This window comes from Aplysia californica, unplaced genomic scaffold (genome assembly GCF_000002075.1).
Source record: "Aplysia californica isolate F4 #8 unplaced genomic scaffold, AplCal3.0 scaffold00223, whole genome shotgun sequence".
Classification (NCBI taxonomy): domain Eukaryota; kingdom Metazoa; phylum Mollusca; class Gastropoda; order Aplysiida; family Aplysiidae; genus Aplysia; species Aplysia californica.
The window spans coordinates 848,608-854,097 of record NW_004797493.1 but is presented as its reverse complement, the minus strand read 5'-3'; the positions used below and the strand labels follow the sequence as shown (position 1 = coordinate 854,097).

The window sequence follows — 5,490 nt, the reverse complement described above, 5'->3', positions numbered from 1 at the left end:
AGAGAGAGAGAGAGAGAGAGAGAAAGAGAGAGAGAGAGAAAGAGAGAGAGAGAGAGGTGGAGAGAGAGAGGGGGAGAGAGAGAGAGAGATAGAGAGCACATACAATGATTTCAGATTTCAAGATGATTTTATTGATTTTAAATGCCTTTGGCCCATACATCCACAAATATAACAAATGACTCGGTAAATGCATAAATTGGTGCAACACAGCATATAATTTAGGGAGGAAGCGAGGGAAAGAGAGAGAGAGAGAGAGAGAGAGAGAGAGAGAGAGAGAGAGAGAGAGCAAGAGAGCAATACGGATGGACAATCGGGGAAAGAGGGAGGGGGCGAGGGAAATGGAAGGAGGAGACTTTCACTTGCACCGTACTTATTGTATTGTAGCATCAATCGAGGGGAAATAACCTAAAAAAACCCAGATTTTTAAAATCCTCCGAGATAAGAAAAAAAGGCCTACATTATTATCCCCCCTTGGTAAGCCCTGCTGCCGTTTCCACTATTTTGACGTGAGGCCGGCCGGGGCAGCAGCAGGTGACTGGTCTAGTGTAGGCTGCCGTAGTCTATCGTAGGCACTAGTGTAAACACACACTTCGCCACTGGCGTCTCTGTTTGAACAACGTTAATCTAATCCACTGAACCCCTGTGCACTGATGGGGCCGCCCTGGCCTTATTTAAGAGAGACCTTAAAAAAAAAATTACTTTAAGAGCCCTTAAGGAGGCAGAAGTCAGGCCATCATTTCCCATTTAGCTGGTTTAGCTAAACAGATGCACAGATTTTGTAAAGTGCAAGGCAGGAACTTGAGGGGAAGATTTAATGCTATGGCTGAATAAAAATGGCAAGCTTGAAGAGAAAGAAGCTATTAAGATGTCCTCATATCTCTTCCTGCTTTAGAGCAAAGGGAAAAAATGAAAAACAAACAAAAACTGATACTAGATATTGTTATTACAACAAGAGCTAGGAGAGCAAAGTGACCTGGAAACAAAACAAATTCAAACATTTGTGCACAAATGTTTCCGGCAGAGAAAATATTGGGATTGCCCTGATCCTCCTTTGCTCTCTCTTTCTTTGAAGAGGAAAGTTGGAAGAAGAATCTTGATCAACAAACTGCTTGGCAGTGTCACCTCAACCATGTACTAAAGCAAAACATAAGAATAACTAAATGTAACGCACAGAAGCATCAGTTAAGTTAAGGTTATAGGTTATAGCTAGATGCAACAGTAACAGCTATGCATAACATGATAATAGCATTTCTGTATAAAACACGACACTGGGAACATTGAAAAGGAGTGCATCCCAAAGGACGAGGCCCCAGCAGAGTTGTCCACCTGCCATCCATTAGATATATTGGATGTCTGAAAGAACATGTCTTTGTTCAAATCAGACAGCACAGGTAAATTTTTCTATGGAAACCTCACGTCCAAAGTAAATAGAGGGAATGGGAGAAGCTGAAATGGCATTCAAAAGGCAAACAATTTTCTTAAACAGGGAAATCTGCAATTTTTCCCAAAGGACCAGTTGAATGACAAGAGTGGATCTTTCATTTGTCAGGCTGTAAGATATACAATATTTCCTTTTCGGAATGATTCAACAAAGATCTATAAAACTACATCTCTCTTTAAATTAAATTTAAGGGTTGAGAAAAAAACAAGGCATTCATGCAGAGGGGGCAAACCAGGGATATAAAATAAAATGAAATGAGAGGAAATTGACAGATAAATAAACAGACACACAGGCACATAGAAAGATAGATAGATAGATAGATAGATAGATAGATAGATAGATAGATAGATAGATAGATACAGGCACATAGAAAGATAGATAGATAGATAGATCAACAGATCAATAGACAAGTCAAGAGAAAGAGAGAGAGTTCTGACTACATAAACATAAAGACTGTTGAGCTGACCCACACAGAAAGAAATCAGTTTTAAAAAAACAACAACCCAAAACAGAACAGACTATAAGAAAAAGGTAAGATGATGTTCGTGATCATGAAAATCTGGATTGATACCGTACAACTAAAGTATTTAAGCTCAAATACATGTCATGATAAGCTAATGAGAAAGGTATACACACAATGAAATTAACAGTAAATTCGGTGTAAATTGCAAAGCGGCAAACAGAAATAGATAAAAGGTAGAGAAAATGACTACTGCTGAGGAACAGACATGACAGCAACTCTCGTCCTTCAAATGAAGTGAGAGGATGTAAAATTTTATATCACAGCAAAACATGTTACAAATAACATATTCGGTAAGTAAGTAAAAAAAGTAGATAAACTAGAAAAAAAAAAATAAATAAATAAAAAGACTTGAAGAAAACTGTCAAATTTGTGTAACCCTTTCACCACATGTGAAAAAGAAACAAAAAGAGATAAATGTAAAAGAAACAGGAAACCATGACCTTTGAAGCATCCTGCCAGCAAATTGTCAGCCTGCACAAGTTTCAGTTTAAATTTTGAAATTATTTGTTCTACATGAATTTTAAACATTATATTCCAAGCCCCACCATTTAACACTTTGCAGTCATACAAACAGCAGAACAAAAATCCCCATCCGGTCACCCAGCCAGGAGAGTGACTGCAACGGACTTCTCGGGTCTGGCGCAGTGACCAGAACAGATAATTTTCCCCGCCGCATTATTGCACCAAGTGACCGCATAGTGAAGCGCTGTAGTATAACTTTTTTATCATAAAAGATTGACTTCTGATCGAGCTAATCTGTTCACAAAATATTTACTTGGTATACACTACACTAAACTTACTCCCCCGACACACAGCAAGTTTAGGTAAGGGATAAAACTTATTCAAAAGCACATTTGAATCTGTCCGAAGCAGAAGTGTTTCGGAGTTACAGTAGTATGATCATTATTCTGTCTCAACTGCACTGAGTAATGGAACAAGTTAAGCAAAAGGAGAAAAACAGGACATATAAGGGTAACTGAGTAAGCGTCTCTAGTCCCAGTTGAGCATTTTAATTTTGTTACTGTAAATTCCCATTTGCATCCATTCAACTTATTTCGTCACTGTCGGAAACATCACACTTAAAATCAATTACTTAACACAGGTGGAACTTTCAAAATAAAAAAGATTCTATTCTAACCACTCGTTCAACGATTGTCTTCCTTTTGAGTCTACAAAATCACTCTATGTTCAAACTTCATGAAACAGAAATATTAGGAATCTAGGCAGACTATGAAAGCTTCAACTAGATAAGTCAAAACGAAACAACAACAAATTTTTGCGTCTCCACTTGTACTCTGAAAGAGCAGAACAGATCAATCAGATCATCATGTCCCGACTGAGTGTATGCCTAACTGACAGTCCCAACACTTCTTCCTAAGCACTTTTTATACAAAAATCGAGGCCTTAAAAAATAGGAGATTGGATCAGCCCATACCCTGGAAGAGTCTCCTAATCCCACTTTTCTAGCCCAGTCCAAAAACAGCTGTTTAGACAAGTGATGTTAAGAAATCTTGCTTTGACAGGCAGCTTTTGATGGAAGAGACAACAGGGCCACGTAGCAAAAACATACACACAGCAACGCAATCATTCATGGAACTTTCTTTGAAAAATTGATCAAATGGAAGTGGCTATTCTCACCCGGGGTGAGAATAGAAATACGATCGACCTCTCACCCCAGGTGAGACTTGCCACCGTAGGCTATTCTCACCCGGTGTGAAACAAGACCTGTTTTACCTAATTTCGGAATACTTTCTACCGATGTGGATGATCAAATGGATAAAGGGAAAGAAAAGATTACGTTATAGCAAAAAAGTAAGCTAATTTTATCGACTACAAAGATGCTACGGCTATTTCACTTTTCGAATCGAGCCGAAATAAGAGGGGATCGCCATTTTGTTAAATTGCCTGGAATTTCTCGCAAGATCTACTCCTCCCCTCTTCTCTCTCTCTTTCTGAATACTCTCTATCGGTGTGGACGATCAAATTGACCAAAACAAAGTTAAAAAATGATGTTGAAACACAAAAGTAAATTAATTTGGTCGTCTACAAAGATGCTACGGCTATTTAACTTTTCGAATCGAGCAGAACTACGCGGCTCGCCATTTTGTTTTGCCCGGAAGTTCTCGCGCTACTCCTCTCTCTCTCTCTCTCTCTCCAAATTGTACGCTTTTAGTAGGCTAACAGTAAATCACAAGTAAATGTAACGTTTGTTCACGGCACAGAATTCTAAAATTTTTCTGTTATCACAGTGTAGAATTCTGTGGTTTAGGGTGAACGCAAAATTGGTTGGCCTAGATCTAGGCTATAACGGTGAACGCGCACTGGGTGAGAATAGCCAAAAGACTCGCCTGCACTATTCTCAGCCGGGGTGAGAATAGAGGTGGCCTGATAAAATAGTAGCCTGAAAAGTTAAAACTACCCTTATAATTCTCTTATAATAGCCTACTAGAATCTAGATATAGATATCTGTCTATGAAGCCAAACTAGAAATTCTAGAATCTAGTATTCTCTGTAGTGTTACAAATGTAACAACGTAGAGGTCTAGGCTACAGAAGACTTCTGTTGTAAACTAAAATTATTTAGAGAGAGGATCTGGATAAGAAACATTGGAGGGTCACCAAATAGTTAACAAATAACTAAAAGAAGTAGGCCTGGATCTAGATCTAGATCTAGATCTAATGTAGATCTAACTGTAAGTAATGCATTGCCCAGTCACTCATTAACAGCCAATGAGTCACAGTGAATCAGACTAAGGGAATTTTTGCTCTGAAAATCTGGTGTTAGCTGAAGTTCTTCAAAAATTCCAGAGCAGAGACAGCAAAATAAAGGACTGACTTTCGGGGAATTATACACTAAAAATGCTCTCAACTTAAAAAATAGATAAAATATTTTAAAATACCTAAAAAGATGTCTAATTACATATAATCTAGGTTGAGAACAAAGAACCAATTCTCTAGAAACTTGTTAAAGAACACAATAAATGTTTGGCAGTCATACCCATACACAACGCTACACACACACACATCATACATTGACAGTGCCAAGCTTGGCAAGGAGTATGGCGATCACAGTAGAGAAAGATTGGTAGAACTTTTAATCTATAGACCCGAACAAGTGTTAAGACGAAGCATAGGATTACAAAAAAAAATCTTTAGTAAATCATTATAAATAAACTAAAACTTATGACTTACCTTTGATTAAACAAACAGGTAGAAAAGGCGAAGAAAGAAGTTTTGATAGCTTTTTGGCACACTTCCTGTCTCGGTCTTTCAGCTACTAAGGTCAAGGCCTTTTAATGCAGGGGAACCTACTCTTATATTATTACTATTGTGTTTCAACACTCAGTTCCATCCCTTTTTCTGATGATTGTGAGAGAAAACCATAGAGTTCGAGAAAACCCATACCAGTTTTATTTCTCGGTTCTCGGCTAACCTTTTTTTGGATCTCAGCAAGCCTCTTCGGTTCTCAGTTGACAACAGTGCTCCCCCTTCATGTCCAATCTGTTCTTCCTCCATACAGAACTACC

At 38.3% G+C, this 5,490-nt stretch overlaps 1 protein-coding gene across 1 annotated transcript in view; it reads right to left on the bottom strand.

The window, feature by feature from the left end:
* Window positions 1–5,230, bottom strand: part of LOC101859862 (liprin-beta-1) — a 105,037-nt gene extending 99,807 nt beyond the window's left edge. The window contains exon 1 of the mRNA XM_005099715.3: window positions 5,156–5,230. The gene's annotated coding sequence lies outside the window, so the exon portion shown is untranslated. The remainder of the gene's footprint in view (window positions 1–5,155) is intronic.
* Between the last annotated feature and the right edge of the window lie 260 nt (window positions 5,231–5,490).